Source organism: Mus musculus, chromosome 5 (assembly GCF_000001635.26).
Source record: "Mus musculus strain C57BL/6J chromosome 5, GRCm38.p6 C57BL/6J".
In the NCBI taxonomy this organism is placed as follows: Eukaryota; Metazoa; Chordata; class Mammalia; order Rodentia; family Muridae; genus Mus; species Mus musculus.
In genome coordinates, this window is record NC_000071.6 from 130,974,711 (window position 1) to 131,001,672 (window position 26,962).

Here is a 26,962-nt window from a genome sequence, read left to right on the forward strand (position 1 = left end):
ACAGTGGGGTGCTCCTGTAGCCCTACTGTGAGTGTGTTAAAGACAGGGTTCATTGGTCAGTCTGGGTGATGTTGACCTCTGATCTCAGTTTCTGAGAGGTTTTAGTTCATCACATGGGAGAAAATGTAGGTGGAAACAACATGGGGAGCAAGCTTGTGTACATGGTGGTGGACAGGAAGCAGAGCTAAACAGAACAGGAAGGCAGGTATAATCTGTCCAGGCTGTCCCTATTGGTTTACTTTTAACTTGGCCCCATCTTATAAAGTCCACTATGAGAAGAACAAGGCCAATCACACAATGGTCCTGTCAAAAACTACCAAAGGGATTCCAGAGGCCCTCTGAAAAAGATGGATATGTTCATTGCCCTAACTGTGGTGATGGGTTCCCAGATGCATATATGTCAAGATCACCAAACTATATAGATCAAATGTGCCGTTCACTGCACATCAACTAATCTCACTAATCTCTTGTTCTATTTTCCTTTCTACTGCTGTGACAAAAAAAATACTCTGACTAAAAGCAACTTAGGAGAGGAAAGATTATTCCATTTATACTTCCAAGTCAAAGCCCATCACTGAGGAAAGTCAGGGCAGGAACTGAAACAGTTTCTTAAAGCAGAGATGGTGGAGGAACTTTGCTTCTTGAGTGTGTTAAAGCATTCTTAGGCTTGAGCCTAAAACATTCTTAGGCTCAGGTTTAGCTAGCTTCTTTATAAGACTAGGACCACCTGACTAGGGAATGTTACTGCCCACAGTGGGCTGGGACCTCCTGCATCAGTTAGGACTAAAGAGCCACCATAACATGCCCAAAGGCCAATCTGATCTGGGTAATCTCTTAATTGAGACTCTTTTTTCAGGTGACCCTACGCTGTGTTAGGCTGGGTTATGTTGAGCACTAAAGGTAGCTAGGCCATACCTCAATACAGATGACTTCTCTAAAGAAAGTAGTTAAGCTTACTATCTTATATTTACTACCCAGTTTCTGATATTGATGGTAGAACACCCCAACTAGCCCATTTTCTTGCCATTTTTAGTGACTGCCATGCTTCCAAAGCACACCTGTTTTATCTATTGCTTTGTGTAGAAGGCAGCAGAGTTAATCCCTTTAAGGATGCTCAAGAGACAGGGCTGGAGAGATGGCTCAGCAGTTAAGAGCACTGACTGCTCTTACAGTGCCCACATTGGGTAGCTCACAACTCCAACTCCAAAAGATCTGATGCCTTCTTGTGGCCTACATAGCCACTGTACCCATATACACAGACACGGACATACACACACACATAGCACAACAAGTAATTACCAATAAAATGAACAAGAGAAGGGCTAAGAAGATGCTTGATTCTAAGTTACTGAAAACATCATGGGCAAGGCTGGACCACAGGTTAGCTGGTGATGGCTGGGCCATGACCACAAGGCAAACTCTATGAAACTCCTGTGCAAGAGAACCCAAGATAAGTTTGTGATTATTTCCACTTGTGGGTGGAGGAAGGCAGCGATGCATCTCAACTGCTCAAGGAGAACAATGATGAAGGATGCTTTTGGTCTTGAGAACAAAAGTTTTCAGAAAAAAAAAATGTCATCTTACAGTAGGCCTTCTGCAAGGCCAATTAACTTCCTTAGAACAGTGGTTCTCAATCTCTCCGTCATGACTCCTTTAGGGGTCAAATGAACCTTTCACCAGGGTCACATATCAGATATTCTACATATCAGATATTTACATAACAATTCATAAGAGTAGCAAAATTACAGTTATGAAGTAGCAATGAAAATAATTTTCCAGTTGGCTGTTCACAGCATGAGGAACTGTATTAAAGAGTCGCAGCATTAGGCAGGTTGAGAACCACTGTCCTAGAACATCAACCTTTATGAGGAGGTTGGGATGTTAGAGATCCAGAGGCTAGTAACAATTTATCTTGGGCTCTCTTTACCCATCCCTCCTAAACAGCTATTTTTCATCCTCATTTGTATCTAACATCTTTTAAATTTTGGGGCCAAAAAAATTTTTTTAAATGTACTAACAGACCACTCTCTTCCGCCAACCAAAAAGTTAACAGCATGATGTCAGGAACAGATTTCCCTGCTTTGGCTATCAGATGTTTCTAGTAATCTAGACTATTCGAAAAATGTCTTAATTGGGGCTGGAGGGGTGGCTCATTGGTTAAGAGCACTGGCTGACTTTTCAAAGGTCCTGAGTTCAACACCCAAAACCCAAATGGTGACTCACAACTGTCTATATATGTAGTCTCAAGAACTCTGATATCTTCTTCTGGTGTGAAAATACACAAACAGACAAAATATTCATATATAAAAATAAATAAATGAATATTTTCAAAAAGAAAACTGTCTTAATTAATGACCTTTTCTACCTTAAAGACCTCATGAGCTCTATTACCACTTTGAAACATAGAGGATGAGGTTAATGTAAGTCTGTGTTCCCAGACTGTGGTCTTCTATATTGGACTCCAGCATAAACTCCCTCTTCCTCTGGGAGGTAAGAGCTGTTTGCACACTGACAGTTGGTAGGAATTTTGACCTCTTCTGCTCTTCTCTCAATCAAATCAATTCACAGACTATCAACCACCCCCTCAAACCTTTAAGAAGCCATTACATGCTTCTTTATTTGAGGAACAGGGAAAACAATAACATCACCCACCACTGTATATGGCTCATAACCTACTGTTTAGGAAAGACTAGAAAATGGGTAATCAACTCCATTACATGAGATAGCACTTACTGTGTTTCATCATTATCGTTAGAAAATTGCTTCCACTACCAATGAAAACACAATGTCTGTCCTTCCTCCTTCCCCTCTAGCTTTCTTTTCTGTTTCTGGCTGAAGCCATGAGTCCATGCTAAGTTTGGGACAGAAGAAATGCACATTCAAAGAGCTGGCAAGAGGACTCAGTGGGAAAAGGGGCTTGCCACAAAGGGACAACCAACCTGAGTTTGATCCCCAGGACCCCACCTGGTGGAAAAGAAAACTGACTCCTCCCACAGTCTGTCTTCAGATTTTTACATGCATGTCATGGCATGTGCACACATATATACACACACACAACAAATATCCTTAATAAATAAAATATAAAAAGAAAGTCCATTAAACCTAGAGCCTAACAACCTGGAATCCCATAGCTGCTGACATCCCACTGAAGATGAATTCATAATCCAAAATTATAAAGCATTGAGGGAGTACGTATTAGCAGATACCACAGGGCTAGAATGCTCAAGGTCCTCTATGAATAAAAGTCATCAGATACTCCAGGGCTTCAATGTAGCCCCAGAACTCAAGATAACAATACTTCCAATTAATAATGTCCAAATGATTACAAACATTAAAATGGGGTTAAAAATAAGAGAGCAAAAATCTATGGAAGACAAAGATACTACTTGTTCTCGAACAGGACCGGAGTTCAGTTCCCAGCACTCATGTGGTGGCTCACAACACCTTCTAACTCCTGCACCAGGGGAATCTACTGCCATCTTTTGGCCTCTGTAGGTACTGCATTCTTGCACATAAAACCACACAAGGACACATGTACTCATAATATAAATAATCTTTAAAAATCATAATGGGGCTAAACATATGAGAACAAGAGCTTATAGAAAATAATGAAGGCCAGGCACTTGGGAAACAAAGGCAGGCAGATCTCTGTGAGTTCGGGGCCAGCCTGGTCTACATAGTGAGTTCCAGGACAGCAAGAGCTACCTAATGAAACCATGTCTTTAAAAACAAACAAATAAGAAAGAAAATAATGGATCCCTATAGAACATAATACATTTTTATTACTGAGAGTAGGTGTTACCTCAATTTTAGGGCTTATTAATTTGATCACAGTAACTATAATCATAAAATCACCACCCATATCTCAATATCAAACATCATTATTTGGCCCATATTAATGATTATAGATGTAATTTCATTATTGTATTAGCTCTCCCAGAATAAGCAGTGTAGGGGCTGGAGAGATGGCTCAGTGGGTAAGAGCATATGCTCATCTTACAAAGACCCAAGTTTGGTTCCCAGCACCAAAATGGGGAAGCTCACAACTGTCTATAACTTCAGTTCACGGGGATCCAATGGGGTTAAAATGCCTCTGTAGGCATTGTATGCCTATACTTACATGCAAATATCTTCCCACATAATCTTTAAAAATGATAAAAAAAAAAAAACAGACATGCATCCAGCAGGAAAACATCAACACACCAGGATCTTACATTTTTGTCTTATACACTTATTGTAACGTGTTTGTGTGCATGATGTTGGGAGGCATGGTGTCAGTGAGCACACAGGACAGTGTACATAGAGAGGCAAGAGGGCAACTGGCAGGAATTCAAACTCTCCCTCTGCCATCTGGGTCCTGGGGATGAACCTAAGTCATCAGGCTTGGCAGGTCCTTTACCCACTGAGCCATCTCACTGGCCCAGGACCAGAATCTCCACACATTTTCTTAGTTGCAGCTGGAAGATAAGACCCGGTTTCATGCCAACATTTCTTCTGATATTTTGGGTCAATGGCTTAAGTTAAAAAAATAAATAAAAATTTCTGGAAGTGCAAAAATAATGCCTTTGGAATTTCAAACCCAGCAGGGAAGCCAAGTGGAGTGCACACAGCTGAAGAGAATAAATAAATGAAATATGAAGAATAGATACAATGAAATCACCCTTAGCGCATATAAAGAGATGGAGAAAAATAGGAGAAGCGGATGAAGGCATAGAGAGGTCGGATGGTTTTATGGAAAAACTAACCATAAGCTACACAAAGCCTGCCAGTTTCTCCCCGCTGTCAACAGGAATGGAGATTACCTAATGAGGCGCTTTGAAATGAAGTATTGTAATTGGTTAGGGAAGATTGTGAGGTTGGCTCCTTTGATTTGTTGGCTCCTCACAGCCATCGTTCATGGTCGGGGGTGGGGGCATTAAAATTAGATGTCTTATGGAAGAAGACATCAAGCCCAGATGGATTTCATAAAATCATATTGCTTGACTGGGGTGAAACTGAGAACCGAGTGGAAATGTTGCTGTTGGAACACCTTCTCTCTCCTATATCCCTCTCCTACATCCCTGCCTGATAGGCATTCACCATGATAAAAAAGGAATGCAGAAGCTGTCTTGAGTGGAGGAAGCTTCTAGAAGTTATCCGATTCTACTCATGGAGGCTTTGGAGACAAGACTTAGAGAAAGCTGAGCTTCTCAGAAGGAGTTCTTACCAGTCTTATCGTTTTGGGGGATGGGAGACCATGCACAGTTCATTTCATCCAACAGAACACTTGGGTCAGGTCCAAGTGTGTAGGGCAGCACATGGATAAGAAGCATGTTCTTGACTGTGAACTAAAGCCAGAGAGAGAGAGAGAGAGAGAGAGAGAGAGAGAGAGAGAGAGAGAGAGAGAGAGAGAGATTGATTGATTCTGAAACCCTGTACTGGCTCCCTTTCTGTGTCTCTGATAAAATAATCAACCAAAGCCACTTAAGTAAGAAAGGATTTGTTCTGGTTTACAGTTACAGAGGGACAGAGTCCACCATGGCAGCAAATGTAGGCAATGGATGTCAGGAGCAGGAAACTATATGATCCCATGTCCTCCTCCACACACAGGAAACAGAGAGAGAAGGAAAAGGAAGTAGAGTGAGTTCACCCTATAATGTACCCCCCCCCCACCCGCCCAGAGAGGCTCTGCCTCCTTAGAGTTCCATAATCTTCCCGAACAGTGCCGCCGACCAGGGACCAAGTGTTCAAACATATCAGCCTGTCGGGGACAATTCTCATTCAAACCACCACCCAGAAAAATATTCTTTCAAACTGTGGGCTCTCCTTCAAAAATACTATGTGAGGGTTCCATTTCTGTAGCCGCAATAATAGCAACAAAACCCCTGAAATGATCAACTTAGAAAGAGGAAAGGCTGATTTTTGGCTCAGAGTTTCATTCCATCATTGTAGTCATCCGTTTACCTCACGGTGGCTGGGAAGAAAAGGACAGGAAAGGTCTGAGGATGCTTTCTAGGGCATGCCTGCAGTGAATTTCTTTCTACTATACCCTGCCTCTTATGTGTTCCACCACAATAACACCGCAGGCTGGCAACAGAGCCTTCAATACATGAGCCTCTTGGAGACACTGAAAATCCCAAGTACCGAAAACAGTCTCTTCCTCTAAACATGGAAGCAAACTGCTCAAGCAGCTTGTCCCTGAGAAACCCTGGCCCAAGCAGGCTCATCTATTCCCACAACACAACTGGGGAAATACCTAGAGTTACTGAGATTCAAGACATCTGCCAGCTGGGATCTTAAGTCTAATATATATATATATATTAGAAGTCTGAAAAATGCCTGCTGTAGATTTTCAAAAGGGTGAAGGGATAAAGTGGTCTGCTAAGTAAACATCAGGATCAGCATTAGCATTCTCAGCCCCAGAACCCACGGTTGTGTATAGGCTTACATTCTTAAAACCTATTTTAATAAGGGCTCTCAAATGCTTTAACCCCCACTTCTAGCCCACTGTCCAAAGGTAAGGAAGAAAAGGTAAATAGAACAAGGAGATGTGGACTTGTTTAGGGTGATTCCACTCTCCATTTTCAGAATACCAACAGTCCAGTTCAGCAGTATCAAGATACCAAACATGAATCAATAGCAGTGGCAAGATCCAGCAGAAACAGCCAGGTCTCCAACAAATCGGTATGAGTCAGATGGAGTGACCAGAACCAGTTGGGACTCCAGGAGAAGTTCTCTTCCCTGCCTCTCTCAACATGAGACCAATGAACCATTGCAAGGATAGCTATCCAAATGCCCATTCACTGTCCATTGAGTCCTATTTATATTCTGTCCAAACATCACATGTTCTCTCACGGGTCTTGCCTCAGCAAAACATCATGTGAGTATGTGAAACTGAATCATCTGACACAACCAGAATTGTCTACTTCAGTGGTGCATGCCTATAATCCTAGCACTGGGGAGGTGGCAATAAGTGGTTCCCTGGGACCATCTAGCTGAATTGGTGGTTTCCAGGCTCAACAACAGACTGTCTATCTCCAAAAGAAGATGAAGGAGGAGGAGGAGGAGCATGAGGAGGACCAGGAGGGGAGGAAGGAAGTAGAAAAGGGATGAGAAAAAAGATGAGGAAGGAAGAGAGAAAGGAAGGAGGAAGAAGAAGGGGAAGAGGAGAAGTCTTTGGAGGAAGATAATCAAGAGGGCTCATTAGATAAAGGTGTTGTCCACATAAGTCTGGCAACCTGAGTTCATTCAATTCTAGAACCTGTGTAAAGACTGGAAGAGAGAATCGACTCCATGAAGTTCCCCTCTAATCTCCACAAGTACATCGTGACGTACTTGTACCATTACCCAGCACCACACACTCAATACTGAGGAATAATGTCAAGCACAGATCTCTGAATCCTCCTCCAGCGGCATCCTAGACCATCTGAATAACATGATGTCCATGGTCTCACTGCAGAGAAGTGTGGTATCCTAGAGCTGTAGCAAAACTGATGTAGAGGTAAGCACCATGGCCCTCCCTGGGTTCCGCTAAACATCACTCCTTGCCTTCTAGAATCCTTTGTTTCTTGTCTTAGGTGGTGGCTGTTTGTGACACCATCTATCTCTTCTCTTTAGTTCCTTCATGTGCCATTTACCACCTTCCACACAAGGACTTTAACTTAGCAGGTGTTCTGCAGTTATTTCCAGAGTGTTAAATGAATGAGCAGATCTCATTAAGACGCATTCTCCAGCAATGCTCCTTTTTACACTCTTCTATGGAAAAGGTTTCCATGTGTAATGGCTAATCTTGACTGTCAACTTGATTGGATCTGGAATCAGCTAAGACACACACACCTCTGGGTGGCATTTCCAGGAAAGAGGGACAGGGAAAGGAGACTATCCCCAAGTTCAGGTGGCACTTTTGGCAGCAATGCAAATATAAAGAGGGCTAAGGGAAAACAGTGTTGCCTGCCTGCCTTTGCCTCTTGCTAATAAGTACATCTACTTTGCTGCTGCTGCTGATGCCACCAGCTTTACTGACATCAGAATCTAAACTCTTCAGGCTTCCTATATATACTGAAGACCAGTGGCTGTCTCCCTTAAGAGTATCTCAGGCCTTCACAGTCAGCACCAGATGCCAGATTGGATGGTGCCTGAGGGACAGTAACAGATGATCCAAGTCTAATGCCTATAAGATCTGTATGGTAGAAGGCAAGGAATGACTCCTGCAATTTGTCTTCTAACCTTCACAAATTGCATATGCAAAATAAATGAAAATACAGCAAAAAATTAAAAAGGTATCTGTTGGAAACAACATGGGTTACATATACACGAAAGCATCATGTATGTTCACAAGTCTATGCCTGTACATGAACACACATAAAGAACACGGTCTGAGAAGCTATGGCTCAAACTGTTCAAGAGAATGAGACAAGGGATTTTGTGAGATTATATAATTCTCAGGATGCTGAATTCTTTTCACAATATATATTTTCCGTTTTTGTAAAAGATGTTTAAAAAGAACTCTGCCTATGGAACTGGGGGGATGGATCAGTGGTAAAGAATTTATACTGCTCTTACTAAAGTTTAGTTGCTAATACCCACGTTGTGCTGCTCACTGCCTATGACTTCAGCTCCAGAGGATCGTATGCCTTTTTCTGGCTGCCATGGGTCTCTGCACTCACCTGCACACACACAATCACACACATATAAATAAAAACAAAATAGATGTTAAAAACCAAAACTAACTAAACCTCAGCCTAGACTAGTTACAGAAACATGCCTATATAATTAGCAGTCAGGAAGTGGAGGCCAGTGGATAACAAGAGTTTGAGACCACCCTAGACAACATAGAGCAGTGATTCTCAACCTGAGTCATCACCCCTTTGGGAGTGGAATGGCCCTGTTACAGGGGTTGCCTAAGACCATTGAAAACACAGAGATTCACATCACAATTCATAACAGTGACAAAATTACTGTTATGAAGTAGCAGCAAAAATAATTTTATGGTTGAGGGTCACCACAATGTGAGGAGCTGTATGAAAGGGTCTCGGTGTTAGGAAGGTTGAGAACCACTCACATAGAGAGACTCTGTCTCTAGGAAAGCCTCCTTCTACAATGGACCTGAGCTTGTATGAAGGATATGCTGAGCCTGAACTAGTGCCCTCCCTGGTGATATTACCTGAGGTCAGGGATGCAGGAGAAAGAGAATTGGGGAAAGAGCAAAGAGGCTGTGGAAACCCTTCTGCCAAATGAAGGTTAATTTGGCAGTGAAAGAGTTATTCTTGCCAAGGCATTGCCAAATATGGGAGGTTTTGGAGAACAATTGATCATTGGATTCCATGGCTTCGAGGCACCAGAAAGATCTTTCCCAGCCACTGAGCTCGCTCTCAAGTTTAAAGGCTTTTAAATCAGTTTTGTTAGGTTAATTGATGATATCTTAGTGCTCCTCTGCTCTGTGATCTGGGGTGTCCTGTCAGAGTAAGATGCATGAAGTGCAACTCTGGGGTCTCCTCAACCCTGCTGAAACCCAGAAATGAAGAAGGCAGCATTGCAGATGCTCATGGCTGGCTTAGGGGCCAGGGGAACATCAGGCTGTCTGATCCCTCGTGTAGGAGCAGGATGCTTGAAATAGAATCGCTAAACTGCTTCCCAGAGCGTCATTAAAAAAACAAAAAAAAAAAAAACCACGACCAGAGCAGAAGGTATGTTTAGAATTTCTCTTCGCTCTTGGCTATCATTACGCACTCTATGTGTGGCAAGCATGGGATGTTCACTGTTCAAGCGCTTCAGAGCTGAGTCTCTACTTGGTGCTAATTTTATTGATTCTTTGTGAGTTTCACATCATGCAACCCAGTCCTGCTCATTTTCCCATCCCCTTATATTTACCGTTTGCCCTTGCAACCTACCCCACCCCACAAACAAAAAACAAAGCATAGAAGACATCTCATCATGGAAGCTGTAGTATGTCACATTGCGTCCCATGGTATGTCCGTTGGTCCGCACATCTTAACTTGCAAATGTTCATTGCAATGAGTCATTGGTCTGGTTTGAGATCTCTGGCTTCTGTGACAACATCAGTATTGGATCCTCTCTGAGACTCCTCCCGGTTATCTTGTCATTGCCCTGTGTCATAGAGATCCTTCAACTTTGGGTCAGTAGAACCGGCCCTTTCATATGACCCAACTGTTTGCAGATGATAGAGATGTGGGGGCGAGCCAACTCAGAGCTCAGGTACTGGACCTAGGTGGTAGCTGAACTGGTCATCCCACCGGCTCTCCTTTATCTGTACCACCAGAGCAAGCTCTCCAGCACTGCTCTGGCTAGGCCACCCACTGGCATAAAGTAGAGTCAGCTCTCCTGCTCTCATCCACACCCACAGCAGGCTCATCCACACCCACGCCTCCAGTGCCACTCCACTCTACTGCCCAGTCAAGGAACATGGCCTCCTCTACCAAGTGCTACAGACTTTGAGAGGTTGGGACAGGTCTCCACCTCTCATACCCTTGGGGCTGGTTCACCTGTGCCTCTGCCATCAGGGTCAGCTCCACTGTGTTACCCAGGCGAAGTTCAGGACCTGTTCTCTTCAGTGCTTCAGCCAATGGGGAAAAAGAGATAGCTCTCCTGGTCCAGTTCTCCCAATGAGTGCAGGGGCAGAGGGAAGCATCACCCAGCACCCATACCACCTCACTGAAGATGAGAGGCAGGTTACTGGTTAGTTTTATGTCAACTTAACACAAGCTGGAGTCATCAGAGAGGGGAAGCCTCAACTGAGAAATGCCTCCATAGGACTGGGCTGTAGACAAGTCTTTAAAGTATTTTCTTAATTACTGATTGATGGGGAGGGCCCAGTCCATTATGGTTGGTGCCATTCCTGGGCTGCTGCTCCTGAGTTCTATAATGAAGCAGGCTGAACAAGCCATAAGGAGCAGTCCAGCAAGCAGCACCTTTCCCTGGCTTCTGCATCAGCTCCTGGATTCAAGTCCCTGCTCTGCTTGGGTTCCTGTCCTGACTTCCTTTAATGATGTCAAACCATGAGCTGAACAAACCATTTCCTCCTCAACTTGCTTTTCAGTTTTGGTGTTTCATCTCAGCAGTGGACACCTTAACTAAGACAAGCTTGTGTGCCCAAAGATTCAACCAACCACAAGCCAAGAAACATTCAGAACAAAAGATCCAGGCATGGTAGCTATGATGGTTAACGTCCATTGTTAAAGGCATTTCTAAATCAGATGAAGTAAGCAAGGAAGACTCATCCTGAATGGAGGGAGCACCATCGCATGGGCTGGGACCTAGGACTGAATAAGAATGGAGGAAGGAGAAAGTTAATGGACTGCTGCACCCCTGTTTCTGCCTCCATGTCCACTGAGATGTGACTGAGATCCTCATAGTCCCGTGACCACAGTTGTGAACCATTCATACCACCACGATGGGCAAGATCCTCTCAAACCATGAGCCACAATCAATGCTACTACATCCAATTACTTCCTCAAAGATATCTAGTCCCAGCAATAATAAGAGAACCAACAGTGGTGTGTGCCTGTCTACCAGGCTGTTGGGCAAATAAAGCAGGGAGGTCATGAGTTCAAGCCCAGTTTTTGATGGAAACATAGCAAAGACTCTATCTCAAGCGAGAAGAATAACAATTTGGAAAAAGATAATAAGTTGTTTATAGTGAACGACATTTGTAGAGACAGCCTTTCTTGTCATTACCTGACCCTCCCCCCAAATAATACAGCATTCTAATCATCCATACAGCATGCACATGGAATTAGAGTTGATCTAGAGAGCATCTAAAGTATTCGGAAATAGATGCAGAAATGCCTTTACCTTTCTTTTCTCATCAAATAGAATCTTGCTTCACAGCTCAAGTTAGACTTGAACCCATGATCCTGCTGTCTATGCATCCAGGAGTGTGATGGATGTGTGCTGCCACACCTATCTATACCGAGGCTCTATACAGAACAGACCATTTCACACAGTGGTCATGAGCATCCACACATCTGGGTACCCTCATCTATAGCTACTGAGGGGTTACTGTATAATAATTTCCTATGGCCACCTTAATCCCTTCCCCAATTATGCCTCCTTACTTTAAAATGTTTTGTCTTGGGGGCTTGGTAGATGGTTCAGTCAAATGCACGAGGAGCTGCATTTGATAGCAAGGACTCACGTGAATAATTGCAGACAAAGAATGGTAGTGTAATGCAACATAGACTCTGCAAAGTTCACAGAAACAACACTTCTGAATCTGAGAGATTCATTTTGGTACTGTGAATAGAGGTAGTGTGGGTTGAGCCTAGATGTGGTGGTCTGAATAACAAAGGCCCTCATAGGCCCCCACGGGGAGCAGTACTATCAGGAGGTGTGGTCTTGTTGGAGAGGGTGTGGCCTTGTTGGATGAAGTGTGTCATGGAGGACAGCTTTGAGATCTCATAAGTGGTTCATTGTTCCTTCCTGCTGCCTGTGGGTCTAGTGTAGAACTCTTAGCTCCTTCCCCAGCAGCCTGTCTGCCTGCATGCTGCCCTGCTTCCTGCCATGATGATAATGGAATGAACATCTGAATCTGCAAGCCGGACCCAATTAAATGTTTCTCCTTTTTAGGAGTTGCTGTGGTCAAGGTGTCTCTTCACAGAAATAGAAACCCTAAGATACAAGGGCATCATTAAGCAGGCAAAAAGGGGAGAATGGATATTCTTGGCCAGTGGAGAATGGTATATCCAGAGCATAGATAGTAACCCAGAGGGTTATGACATGTCCAAAGCACACTAAGTAACTCAAGAAGACATGGCTTGTTCAGAAAATACAGAGTGACATGCAGGATCATGGTGTGTCTAGAACATATAAAATAATCCAAGAGGACATGGTGTCTCCAGATCTTATAGAAAATGACCCAGCTGAAAGTGATGTACCCAAGCATAGAGAGTAACTCAAGATGAGATGCCACATCCAGAGCATGAGTAGCTCAAGATAGACTTTGATGTCTAGAGCCACATGATATGTTCAGAGCATACAGAGTAGCCTAACGGGGCATGGTGTATTCCAAGGGGACATGGTATATCCAGAGCATATAGAGTGACCAACGAGGACAAGACCATACTGTCCTTGTTTTAAGGAGGGAGAGAAGATAGGATTGAGCATGTAACATCAATATATGAAATATCTTGTGCTACTAAGGACTAATGTAACTAACCCTTTGTCATCTCCTAATCATTGAAGGGTAAACTTTCTTTTTATAACATGTATCATCTATTATTATTATTTATCACATTTTATTTAGTGTGTGTCGGGGAGGACATATGTTTGTGAGAGAGTATATGTTCCAAAGACTAAATTTGGAGGTCAGAGGAGTGGAAATTGGTTCTCTCCTACCACATCAGTCTGGGGATCATATTCAGGTCATCAGATTTGGTGGCAGGCACCTCTACCCACTGAACCATTCTGCTAGTCTGCAGAACAAAATTTTCTATCTTTCTACTCCTTATTAAATGAGGAGTGCCTCAAAGCTTAAGATCACCTTCTCTGTTCCCACTTAAGAGTCCTGAACACGTGCCTGGAGCCTCAGGCTGTGCCTGGAGAAAGGGTGGGAACCTGAGACAGAAGGCCCTCCAGAGTAGAAGGCCATCAGAAACCCAGGTAAACATTGCTATTAATGATGATTAGCCTCCAGCGTTATCTCTGTGAAAAAGAGCTTAAAGAGGTGAGCAGTTGCTAAAACTGATAAACAATCTCCCTGGCTGTGAACACTCACTGATGTTTGGTCTTTAATCTTTGAGAGCTAAATGCCCAAATAGACCGATTGTTAACACAACCAGTCGAGTCATAAAATGAGTTGCTACACTGAATTCATTGATTTTTATTGCTAAACAAGCTCTGATAATGGCCTGACTGGGGTGTTAAAGAGACACAGCTACGGTGTTACAGTACATAGAGTAGGAAAAAAAAATTCCAACTGTTGAAAATTAAATGCATCTATTTCTACGAATTAGATTACCATGGGGGAGATCAACCTGAGGTGCTGAAATATTCAACATTTACCAACTTGCAGTCAAATTGCTAAGCGGCCCTGTTGGGTCTTGAGGCTTGTCCCAGAAATGACATCTGTCTTCCTAATAAACAGATATGATGACATCACGAGCACAGGATTGAGATTTCATTCTTGCCTCGACTCCCAACACAGATGTTTGATGTGAATTCTAGAGACAAAGACAGCAGTCTCATGTCCTGGCCACACATTAAAAAGGAGCACATGGGTTGGCTTTGTTTGACCAACCTGCTGATGAAAGAACTCACCAGTCTTCAAACATAATTTATATGAATGCTTCACTCTGAGATGAGAGTGTTTAGAACTGTGTGTGTGTGTGTGTGTGTGTGTGTGTGTGTGTGTGCAGAGATGACCTAGGTAACATGCTGTTGTGTATCGTAGCTAGCATGAAATGTCAGTTTAACATCCTAGAGTTGGATTGGCCTGTGGTCATGTCTAGATTGTTAACTGATAAAGGAGGACCCATTCCACTGTGGGCAGCTACATTCCCTGGGCTGCTAGGCTGTGTAAGAAAGCTAGCTAAATGTGAGCCTAAGAACAAGCAAGAAAGTAATCCATGGTTTCTCTTCCAGTTCTTGAGTTCCTGCCTTGACTGCCTTCAATGATGAACTATAGTTTGGAAAGAAACTGTTTTCCCGCCACTCCCAAGTTGCTTTTGATCAAAGTTTGTTTGTCTGTCTGTTATCATAGCAGCAGAAAGAAAACTAGAACATCATGCAAGCATGAGGATCTAATTTCACCCCTACTACCTAGAACCTGTGTTTTCCAAGAAAACAAAACAAAATGGACTTAAACAGTATTTATAAATGGTTGCAATCCCAGTATTGGGAAGGCAGAGTCAGGCCTCTGGGGCTGGGTCTTACTGTGTCCATCTAGCCTAATCAAATTAGCAAGTTCCAGGTCCCAGTGAGAGACCTTGTCTCAAAAAACAAGGTGGTAAGCACCTGAGGCAAGCAGCTAAGGTTATCCTCTGACTTCTACCTTCATGAGCACACATGTGAATATGTACAAGCACACATATGTACCTTCAAATACGTGAACATGTACAGAGACAAACAGAGATGCAGAGCATGGAAGGAAATATATTAGATTTTCCATGACTGCCCAGAAAACACAAACCCATGTTAATGTTTCAGACAAAGGGACAGCAGAATCAGAATAATAGATACTAGATTCAGATATTAAGTCACATCTGGACAACATCCCCTCACAACACCTCTCCAGGTGGTAAGATCAGTGAAAATGAAGAAGAAGCAAAATTTTCCAGTCATTCCAAAGTATGGTTCAAGTTCTGGTAGAAATATCTAGAAGCTCCAAATCTGTGAGGATGGAGGAAGACACAACTGTGGGTGCCCTCTTGAATGACAGCATCTCTTGCCCTCTTGGGAGATGTCATGAATCCTAGATGGGCTTTCCTCACCACCTTCTCAATGACTCTAAGACTCAAGCATCAGCCAGGGACACCCTGGTTCCTGTTACCATGCGAAGCAAGACTAAGTAGGTACCCCATGTCTCTGAAGTGAGTTCAACCACTGAAAGGAGATGGAGAAGATAGCACTTTGTCTATGCCTAAGGCAGAGATTCATAATGGGGGAGGGGAGGATGCATGTGAAGAACTCCAATAGAAGATGGGGAGATGGCTCAGAGAATACTGTACCTGTTATGCAAGCAAGAAGACCAGGATGGACCCTTAGAATTCAGCCTTCTGTTTTTATTTTTATTGCTGTGATAAGATACTGACCAAAAACAACTGGGAGAAGAAATGCATTATTTGGCTTACACTTACATAGTCCATCACTGAGGGAAATCAGGGAAGAAACTCAAGACAGGATGCTGAAGTCATGCTTGCTCGCTCTTCTACACAGTGCTACCTCTGACCAAGAAATTAACCACAGTCCAAGAAGTTTAGTGAGAACCATGAAAAAAAAAATAAAAACAAAACACTGCTTTTTGGCTCACTCTCAGGCTGAACTCTTTCTTATACAGCCCAGCCCCACTTGCCTAGGGAATGGTGCCACCCACAGTGGGCTGGAGCCTCCTACAAAATTAACAATCAAGATAATTCTTCACAGGCAGGTCTACAGGCCACTCTAAAATGGAAATTTGAGACTCACATCTCAGAGAAATCTAGAGTGTCAAGTTGATAAAGCTAAATTGCCATGTAGAAAGGCAGAAGTGGAGGTGTCTGGTAGTAACTGGCAAGGTAGAGAGAGCAGAGAAAGGTGGATCCTTGCTTGAAGCTCACAAGCCAACCAGCCTTATCTATTAGTTTCAAGGTCAGTGGTAGAGCCTGTCTGAGAAATAATAAATGAGGGGAACCATTGAGAAATAGATTTGATGTTGACCTCTGACCTCTACTCACAGGCTCAGATACAACACAAACACAAGGGAGAAAACCTTCAGAAATCCCAAATGAGCATGCAAAGTAGACCTGAAGAGCCTTAGAGATCTCTGAACCTGGGGGAATAGATGTGCCGAGAACCATACCTCTTGGCTTCCAGAGAAGAACAATCAGCTCCCATCAGCAAGCCCAGACTAAAATAATTGACCCTACGCTGCTCAAAACCCCTCATGAGGAGGTGAATGTATGAAAAGAGGCTGTGATTGTTGGAGAAAGAGAATTTCCTCTGGATTTCTTAGAGGAGGCGCACAACTCTGAAATTGTTAGATTAGCCAGAAATGCAAAAGGAAAAAAAAATTAGTGTATCATTATTTGTACAAGATGCAAGAATCCATCTCGAGGTAACCTCTCAAATCAATTTCCTAATACATTATGCTCTGTGCTGATTTTATGGTTTCTTTCAGGGAAGGCAGATGCATCCCTCTATAGTTTAATAAATTCATTAGCTAGGCTCTTGTATTATCAACCTTGTGTGTGCTCTCGGAGTTTGTCCTGTTTGAGAGGACTTTGAAATCAAGTGACAATCTCAAATTCTCTGAGCTCATTTAAACTGTCACTGAGGGATACATTTCTAAATATCCTGATTTTTGAGTACTGAGTAAAAGGGAAATTTGAAAGTGTCTTCCATTTTTTCCCCTCATGCGGGTTGTGGATAGAGGTAATGGGCACATTTTGCCCGGTCAGTTCCTGAAATAAAAAGCTTAGAGTCATCCACACATAAATAGGGAAAACAGAGACCTATGAGTGCAAAGGGGTCTTTTACTAGGAGACTGTGCACAGGAGTCCTGAGAACTCCTGTAGATACAACTGTGCTGGTTTGTATTATCACCTTGATACAAACGACTATCACCTGGGGTTGGGTTGGGATTTTTAAGTGGAGACCTTGATTGAGGGATCTCTCCCGTATCTGATTGGCCCATAGTCAGGACTTTGTGGGTCATTAGTTAAAAACAAATTGTTAATTGACGTAGAGGAGCCCAAGCCAGTGAGCAGTACTCCTGTGGTTTCGGCTTCAAGCTCCTGCCCTGAGTTCCCACCCCAGCCTCTCTCAATGATCTGGAAGGGTAGGGAGTGCAGTCCTGAGTGAATGTACCTTGTTGACATAGGCAAGGCCATGTCAGGGACTCTGAAGCCTCAGACCCATGGGCAAATGTCAAACCCTTCCTCTGCTCCTCCCATAGATGTCGATAGAGTGTGTAAAAAAAAAAAAAAAAACGTCAGCTGCAGCTTTCTCTCCCCCTGCCTCCGGATATTTCCTGTTCCTTACAAAAATTAGCTAGACCTGTTTTCCTTGATCTAGATCTAGATTAAGTTAAGCCTAAATAAGTGGTTCTCAACCTATGGGTCGCAACCCCTTGGGGTGACGAACGACCCTCTCACAGGAGGGTCACATAGCTGATATCCTGCTTATCCGAAATTTACATTATGATTCATAACAGTAGCAAAGCTATGAAGTTATGAAGTAGCAATGAAAATAATTTTATGGTTGGGAATTGCAATATGAGCGTACTAAAGCGCCACAGCATTACAAGGCTGAGAATCACTGCTCTGGTTGTATCCCATAAACCCTGCCTCTTTATCTGTGAGTAATAACTCTGCCTCCTTGTTCAGCTGTACACAAGAGCCCTGCCCCCCTGCCCAACTCTCTCTAATAGACACTCTGAGCTTCAGGCTCTGTGGTTTTTTCCAGCAGAGAGCCTAGACCACTTGACTCCCAACTTTACTGTCTGTGTGTCTCAGTCAGGTCTGTCCCTGGAGCCAGGCCATGGATGAGGCAACCCCTTATTCCTCACATTGCTTTTGGTGAGGACATTTTATCACAGCAATGGAAAGCAACCTAGAATAGTAGCTTTTCATCCTTTTTTTGTTCCTATGTGGGATTAGCAAGGGAGTAAGTTGTAAAAATATTTAATCTCAATCAGGGGCTTCTACCTCACCTTTGATCATTCAATTCCCAGATAAAAGACACACGCAACCTTTATATTTATAGTAAGTCTTAATCAGCACCAAGGCTGGGCAGATATCTACTCTCTATGCTATTAAAATCTATTTCCTATTGATAACCCCAAGTTATTACTTATTATGTTTCATCTGGGCTGCTCTTAACTCCAATTGGCCAGTACTCAGGGCCATGTTTTCTTGACTCCTAACCCATAGTGTCTTTCTCCTCTCTCCACCTTCTTCTCTCCCATCTTGTTCTCCTCTAACTTCCAAGGTTGGGAACACTAAGCCCCACCTATCTCAATTCTGCCCAGCTATAGGCTGTAGTCATTTTTATCCACCAATCAGAGATAACATGGGGACAAGGTCAGAAGCATCAATTGTATCTACATGGGGACTGTGTCTGGGGCAGCCAGCCCTTGGGGGCCCATACTTAGCATTACAATACAAAACACCAGACCAAACCTCAACAGTGAATGAATTTGGAGAATGGTGGCCAGAAATCTTCATCTACTTCAGTCTCCAAATTCTCCTACATAAGAAAATGTGACTTAATACCAACTAGCAATGTGAGATGAAGTCCTCAGAAAGGGGTTAGTAGTTACCTCAAGCACATGGAGCTCTGTACATATTCTAAGACATAGCTAGGACAGTTTCCCATAGACTGAAATTAGGTTGTTCACACTGAAGCTACTGTTGGAGATATCAACTGCTGTGTGCTATTAAGCTCGGGAAGAGATGACATTGTCCATTCACTTAAAAAGGATGGGACACCAAGAGAAGTGCATGGAGTTGTTTGGTCTCTTTTCCCTCAGCTCCAAGTCCACCCTTCTACACCTAGCACTGTGGTGCAAGGGTAGGGAGTCACCAAAGGATGCTTTACAAACCATTTTGCCTTATGACTTTAGGCAAGATACAGAGATATATCCTATATGTTTACTATCTCAAGTATTGTGAAAAAATACTTGGCAAAAGCCACTAAAGGGAAGAAGGGCTTATTTAGGCTCTTAGCTTGAGGGGATATAAACCATCATAGGGGGGAAGGTGTGGGAAGAGGCTGAGGTGTCTCATCACAGTGAATCTGCTGCCAGGGAACTCAGGAAGATGAATGCGGGAGTTCTTATTCCTTTTTCTTCTTTCTTTCAATCTAGGCCCCCAGCCCATGGCATGATGTCTCACATATTCATGATGGATCTTCCCAAGTGAGTTAATCTAATCTAGATAATCCATCAGACATGTCCAGAAGCTTGTATCTTCAGTGATCTGTCAAACTGACAATAATACCCATCACATATGTCATAAAACTAGATTCCACCAAAGGAAGCCATTGGTGAGGATCTTGACATGAGCAGAACACAGAACTTACTTCCTGTCTTCCCCTGGGCTCTATATTTCTCAAGCAGTAAAAGAACTCAGGAGTTCTGCCCTAGTTTCACATATTGCAATGCTAATATGCTCTGTCAAAAAGCAACTTAAGGAGAAAAGGGTTTGTGTTAGTTCACAATTCCCCGTAGCAGTTCATCATAGACGGTAAGTTATGGTGAGAACATAGCTAGTTATATCACATCCAAAGTCAGAAACAGAAAGAAATGAACATATGCTTGCTTGCTTGCACTCAGCTTCATTGTTCTACTTTTATACTGATCCGGATCCCCTGCCTAGGGAGTGAAGCCTCTCACAGTAGGCTGGGTCTTTCCAAATCAGTTAAGACAGTCTACTACAGACATGCTCAGTGACCAAGCCAATTTAGATAATCCCTAATCGAGACTCTCTTCATGGTTCTACATTGTGTTGAGAATTAAAGCTAACTATCACAGGCTGTAACTTCCAGCTTTTTCTTGATCTACAGGGCTTGTAAATTTGCCATCCCTGGCACCAAATATGTGGAGTCCCCAAGTAAACTGAGCCAGTGCCATGAACACTCAATGCCTGCTCTATTTACATTCCCCAGCATCCCCCCAATTTTCCAGACCCAAGGATAGTTGGGTCCTACTTCTTCTATGATATTAATCTGGGTTTCAGCAGCATTTACTTTTTATTCTTTCAACACTGGCCTAACCAATGCCTAATACACAATCCCTTATGCTTGAAAGACCTAGCTAATCGGACATTGACCAACTCACTATCTTCAAGAAATATCATGGAATTTTTTTTAATGGAAAATGATGCCTAGTACATCTAAGTTTCAAAACTCTAAGATTTCCATCTTACATAAGTGTTTGCTATTGTTACAGTGACCACTACAACAAGAGTGAGCTGCGTTAGTGCTCTTGCATTATTACTTAGTTCTATGCTACATGATACAGTAGCAGCTAACCACAAATAGTCATGACAGATTGCCTATAGTTAAGAACACTACAAATTACATTTCGATATTTGCAGTCCCTGGCACCAAATACACTGAGTACCAGTGTAAACTGAGCAAGATATTTTATCATAAGATAAATAACAATTTAAATACTAATAAAGAAGGTGAAGAAGGTGATAGATACTTTCGGAGACAATAGAGATGCTCATAGCATTGTGTGTGATGTTGATTTAGCAAGGGTGTACTTACTTCCAAACTCATAAAGTAATATATATTAAATATGTCCAACTTCATTGTTGTTTTATTCTTTGAGACAGTATCACACTATGTAGCCCATGATGACCTTAAACTGATATTCCCCTGCCTTAGTCTTCCACGTGTTACGACATGTGTCATGTTTTTGTCAATCACAGCTCAATAAAGTGTTTTCAAACACTATAATGCCTATAGATTTGAGGCTGAGGATGTATTTAGTGGTAGAGCCCCTGCCTAGAATCCCCCAGTGAGAAGCTGTGGGTGTGGCTCAGTGGTAGAGTCCCTGCCTGGAATCCTCCAGTGAGAAGCTGGGGGCGTGGCTCAGTGGTAGAGCCCCTGCCTAGAATCCCCCAGTGAGGGGTTGGGGGCGTGGCTCAGTGGTAGAGCCCCTGCCTAGAATCCCCCAGGGAGGGGCTGGGGGCGTGGCTCAGTGGTAGAGGCCCTGCCTAGAATCCCCCAGGGAGGGGCTGGGGGCGTGGCTCAGTGGTAGAGCCCCTGCCTAGAATCCCCCAGTGAGTGGATAGGGGTATAGCCCTGTGGTACAGAAATTGCCTAGCATTCACAATGCCCTAGGTTCAATCTGTAGTAACATAATAATAAAGATGCAGACAAATCAGTTAAACGTAATACAATTACATTAAACTAAACAGTAGTGTTAGCTTTTTCTGGCTACAGCTCAGGTGCTCATGTCAGTCACAGGTGAGACTGACAGCTTAAAGGATGCAAATATGGAACTAAGCAGTGCTCAACTTGGAACACAGTGTCCCCCGGAACTCACTGGAGAGGTTGCTAAAATAAAATTTCTGTGCTTCCTGTATGACATTGACGTCGAGGATTTGTACATTCAGTAGGCCCTTGGGGTACCGACAAGCCATGCTCCAAGACAAACTTAGAGGGGAAATAGCTCAGTGGGTAAGGTGATGGCCACTCAAGCATGAGGACCAGAGTTCAGGGCCCCAGAACTATTGAAAGCCCAGCATGGAAGTCCATGCAGCTTTTGGGGGGAAAGAAACAGATCCATCTTTGGAGTTCATTTGCTGGTCAGCCAAGCTGAACCAGTGAGCTCTAGGCTTAGTGAGAGCAAAGTGATCGGAATAGATGTCTGTCCTACATGCCTCGAATCTCTCAGTGTTAACATAGAACACACAGGCACATGTACACAAACACATAGCACAGATACATGAACACCTACATAGCACACACACGCACATGCACATATACATGAACACCTACATAGCACACACGCACATGCACATATACATGAACACCTGTAGAGCGTGCACATGCTCACACACACACACACACACACATGTAATGTACATAGGAAAAAGAGAAAATATAAGAAAAATAGACTGCAGGACTGGTTAAATGGATCAATGGGTAAAGACTGCTACCAAATCTGATCATCTGAGTTTGAAACTCAAGACCCACAAAATGGAAGAAGAGAACCAACTCTTTTTGTGTTGTCCTTCATAGCACAACCGTGGTACACATGTATCAAAAGGAAGAGAGGAAGGAAAAAAATAAGAAAAATAAATATAGATCAGGGTATATATCTTTCATCATTTAACCTACCGAAGTTGTTGTTGTTGTTGTTGTTGTTGGTGGTGGTGGTGGTGGTGGTGGTGGTGTGTGTGTGTGTGTGTATGAATGAGAAAGAGAGGAAGAGAGAGAGAACCACAATTAACTCAATGTTAAGCAAGATACTGAAATCAAAAAGACCGGAGACAATCCCAACTTAAAATAAAACTTCCATAGCTTAGATTATTGGGACAATAATTGTCAAGGGACAGCAGGTGCCCTGAATTTGCCACCCTCTTACTGGAACCCTATCCTAAAGCAGCAATTGGCCAGCTGAGTGGGGGAAACTGCCAGTTGCCTAGCACTGGTTGGGCCAAACTGGAGCACCCACCAACTAATTAGTTGTGTGTTCTTGTTTATCTTTCTAATCATAAAGCTCATTTGTTTAGTAAAAGGCTTCTACAATAATTATCATAATTAATCTTTATTTTAAAACAAAAATATATTTGCATTTTATAGGTATTTATACTTCAAAAGCTTTCCCTAGAGAACCCCCAGGAGTCAAACTTAACACATTGGCAACAATGAATTCTTGATTAAGTAATTATCTTTACAAATACTGAAGCGAACAGAACAACAATTCACGGATTATTAATTACCGAGCTACACAGCAACATTCTGCACTCAACCTTCAGCTGCGGAGGAGACACCCGCCGCATGCACAATGCGTCTCCTCCAGAAGGTATTGCTTAAGACACTGCAGGATCCCCTGTAGGTGAAGAACCGGATAATGAATGCTTCCCGAAGCTCAGAGCAGGCAAAGTTGTCCCTTGTAATGTAGTTTTGCACATCTTACTAGCACCAAGTGAAGGCTAAGTGTTCTATCTTCCTCCTTGCTCTGACTGCTAGAGGGTGCATCTCACTCACTGGAGCCTTGTATGTCCGAGTTATATGCAAGCCTATGTTTTATTTCTCATTTAACCTGATATTGTATGGCTTAGCTTTTACAACTCTATGCATTTACTGTATAGAGCTTCATCATTTTTTTTCTGAAAACCATTAATTCATTCATCCATTCAGTCCAAGAACCTTCCTTGCTTTGTGAGGCTATCACTTGGTAATTAACTTTACCAGAACTTCCTACACCCTCTGATCTCATTAATTCTAACTGATATCTGGAGTTTAGAAGTCACCTGAGAACCAAATCTCAACTGAGGAATGTCCCCGATCAGGTTGGCTCATGGACATGCCTGTAGGAGACTGACTGTCTTGTTTGTAAATTGATATAGGAGTGCCTGGCCCACTGTGGTCAGAAGCCACTCATAGACAGGTGGTACTGGGCTGTATAAGAAAGCTTGCTAATCCTGAGTCAGAGAGCAAGCCAGCAAACAGGGGTTTCTACTTTAGCTTTCTGCCTTGACTTTCCTCAAAAAAGGACTATAACCTGTAGCCAGTGGTTCTCGATCTTCCTAACACTGTGACCCTTTAATATAGTTCCTTATGTTTCCGTGACCTCTGACAATAAAAGTCTTTCATTGCTGCTACACAACTGTAATTTTGCTACTGTTAGGAATCATAATGCAAATATCTGATATGCAAGATACCTGTGAGCCCTGTGAGGGGTCGAGACTCACAGGCTGAGAACCGCTGCACACAGATTTTATGAAACCGCTTTTCTCTCTTAAGTTGCTTTTGCTTGTGGCATTTATCATAGCAACAGAATGAAGCTAGGACATCTTGCAACAATCCGAAGTTGTAAGTGGAGCTGGCTGGAATTTATGTAACAGAGATGTTCACCCTCAGCTGCTCTGATAGGCTGTCATGAGCTAGATTGGTCCCAGGGGATTTGATGAGTGTGGTGTCAATACTCAGATAAGACTGTCAAATACACCTGTGTGCCTGGTTCTAATTTGTTTCTGTCTGTTTATAGGAAGAGCTGTTGTTTCCCTGGGCTTGACAACAACTATCTTTGTGATCTTTAGGCTTGTTTTCTTGGTTTATAAGTATTATAGACCACGAGCTACCATGTGGCCATGAGCTCAGCTGTGCCTACTGACCATCCATCACAAAATGGCCTCACAGCGTCTTTATATTCCCTCCTGGAAGGAGAGAGCAGGGAGGCCATTGGAACTTCACCTGAATTCTTGCAACAGTAAGTGAGCAATGAATAATCACAGGAGACAGACACCGGGTCAATCAACTGCCTTTGTAGGAGCAAAAGCATCGCCTCCCACCTGTGTATGACCGATAGCAAGAGCAACAGCAGCACTTCCTTGGGGACCACCAAGATGCTGCAGAACAAAAGCGGTCTTAGTAGCTTTTCTGTTGGTGATGAAAGTGATGGTGCAGAGCTCATCTCTAATGGAACACTCACTCCCAAGTGAGACAAACACATCGAACCCCACACCGAAAACAAAGTCAGAGAAACCAACCCATTACAGAGGGCTGACTTATAAACTTATATACTTATAAACCAAGAAAACAAGCCTAAAGATCACAAATTTCATCTATGAGAGAAAACAGATTATAAAACGCGCGCGTACACACACACACACACACACACACACACCCAATAGCAAGACTTCCCGGTCCATTTCAATCTGCTTTTCAGATAGTAGAAAATAAGACATGAAAAAGAGCAACAAGACAACCGGGGAGATGGTCAGGTTGGCAAAACGCTGGTGTGTAATCATGAGAACTCAAGTTTGGATCTCCAGCACCCATGGTGCTGGCATGGTGCATTGTGCCTGTAAGCTAGTATCGGGGAGGCAGAGCCAGGAAGATCCTTGGGGTTAGACACTTAGTATGCCTGAATCAGTGAGCTCCGAAGTCAGCGAGAGAACCTGGCTCACAAACTAGGGTGAAGAAGCAGGAGGGATGGCTCAGCAGTGCAGAGCACTTGATGGCATTCCAGATGATGCCAATTTAGTTCCCAGCACCCACACCCAGTTCCAAGGGTTAGGACACCCTTTTCTGGACAATGTGGGGGTAACACTCTCTCTCTCTCTCTCTCTCTCTCTCTCTCTCTCTCTCTCTCACACACACACACACACACACACACACACACACACACCCCACAGTCATGTATATATATATTAGAGAGTGATTAAGGGAAACACCCAATGTTGAACTCCAGCTTCCATGCTTGTGATCTCTGCATGTGTATGGACACACGCATCGATACATACAAAGATGGCAGCATGCAATCCTTCACCACAGATTGCAAGGCACAGGGTCTCCTAGGAAGGTTGTTTGCTTTTGGTACTAGATTTGATTAACTTGCCTGGAACTGAGAGGATTTTTAAAAAACAAACAAACAAACACCTTCACTTGCACAACTCCTCTTCCAAGCTAAAGAAAAATAAATAAATACAGGCAAATGGTTGTGGGAGAAAATGCCTGTGTGGGACTGGGAGATGACGGCTCAGTGGTTATGAACTCATACTGTTTGTGCAGAGGACTGGCACCTACATCAGGTGAGTCATAACCACTTCTAACTCCAGCTACAGAGGACCCAATGCCTTATTCAGGCCTCAGCACACAAAAGCATACATAAAAATGAACATGAGTATTTTTAAAAAGAATGTGTGTGTATGTGCAGTGTAGATAAGAGTGTATGGTACTTGTGAGTGTCCCATGAGAGTGTGTGCGTAGATGTGCTTGTGTGACTGTGCAAACACACCTGTGTTTCAAGATAAAGTTGAGATCTTTGAATACAGGCCAAATTCCTCGTATCACTTTATAACTGTAGACACTGCAATTTAAGACTGGCTAAGATGGCAAATAGTTACTAACAAACCAGCTGGAATAAGCACTGCCAGGAGAAAACAGCCAGAAGTTGACACGGTGTCTGGGAAGTCAAAAGTGAAGTAAGTCTTCACTGTCAGCCCATGGGGGAGCTGGGTGGGAAATCGAGGCAGAGCAGAGGGGAAATGGATGAACATGTCTACACAGCTCTGAAATCCAGGACTGAAGGTTTTTCCTGAGGTTCCTGGAAACCTGATGACATGCTAGGGGCTTAGCTCACATTATCCTGGGCAAACAGAAGGTCCTCTCATTTAAAGGGGGGGGGGTGTGATTCTTGACAAATTTGCTTAAACGGTCCTCTTTTGTAAATTAGAATCCCTAATGGCCAGTGTAAATTTTTCCCAGGGATTTTAAAAAAGCATTTGATTTGCATATATTAAGTATGTATAAGAATGGGTTTTCATTTAAACATTTTTATTACACTTATGGTGTGTGTGTGTTTGTGTGTGTGTGTGTGTGGAGAGAGAGAGAGAGAGAGAGAGAGAGAGAGAGAGAGAGAGAGAGAGAGAGAGAGAGATCAGAAGATAACCTGTAGGATTTGCTTCTTACTTCCACCATATATAGGATCTGGGGATTAAACTCAGTGGTCAGGCTTGGTAGTAAGCCCCTTTACCCACTGTTCCATCTTACTGGGCCCAACAGGATGACTTTAATCCAATGTGATTGTGCCAGGAGAGCCACATAGCAGGAGGAGGCTATCTGCACCTTTGGAGAGAGAACCCAG

General features: G+C 43.1%; 1 protein-coding gene across 2 annotated transcripts in view; it reads right to left on the reverse strand.

Annotated features, from left to right (window-relative positions):
- Galnt17 (polypeptide N-acetylgalactosaminyltransferase 17) overlaps positions 1 to 26,962 on the reverse strand; it is a 433,180-nt gene that overhangs the window by 100,368 nt on the left and 305,850 nt on the right. The window contains exon 1 of one of the 2 annotated variants that reach the window (XM_006504402.4): positions 7,315 to 7,602. The exons of the other annotated variant lie outside the window; for it this stretch is intronic. The gene's annotated coding sequence lies outside the window, so the exon portion shown is untranslated. Of the gene's footprint in view, positions 1 to 7,314; positions 7,603 to 26,962 lie in introns of those variants that run through there. 2 annotated transcript variants of the gene reach the window in all.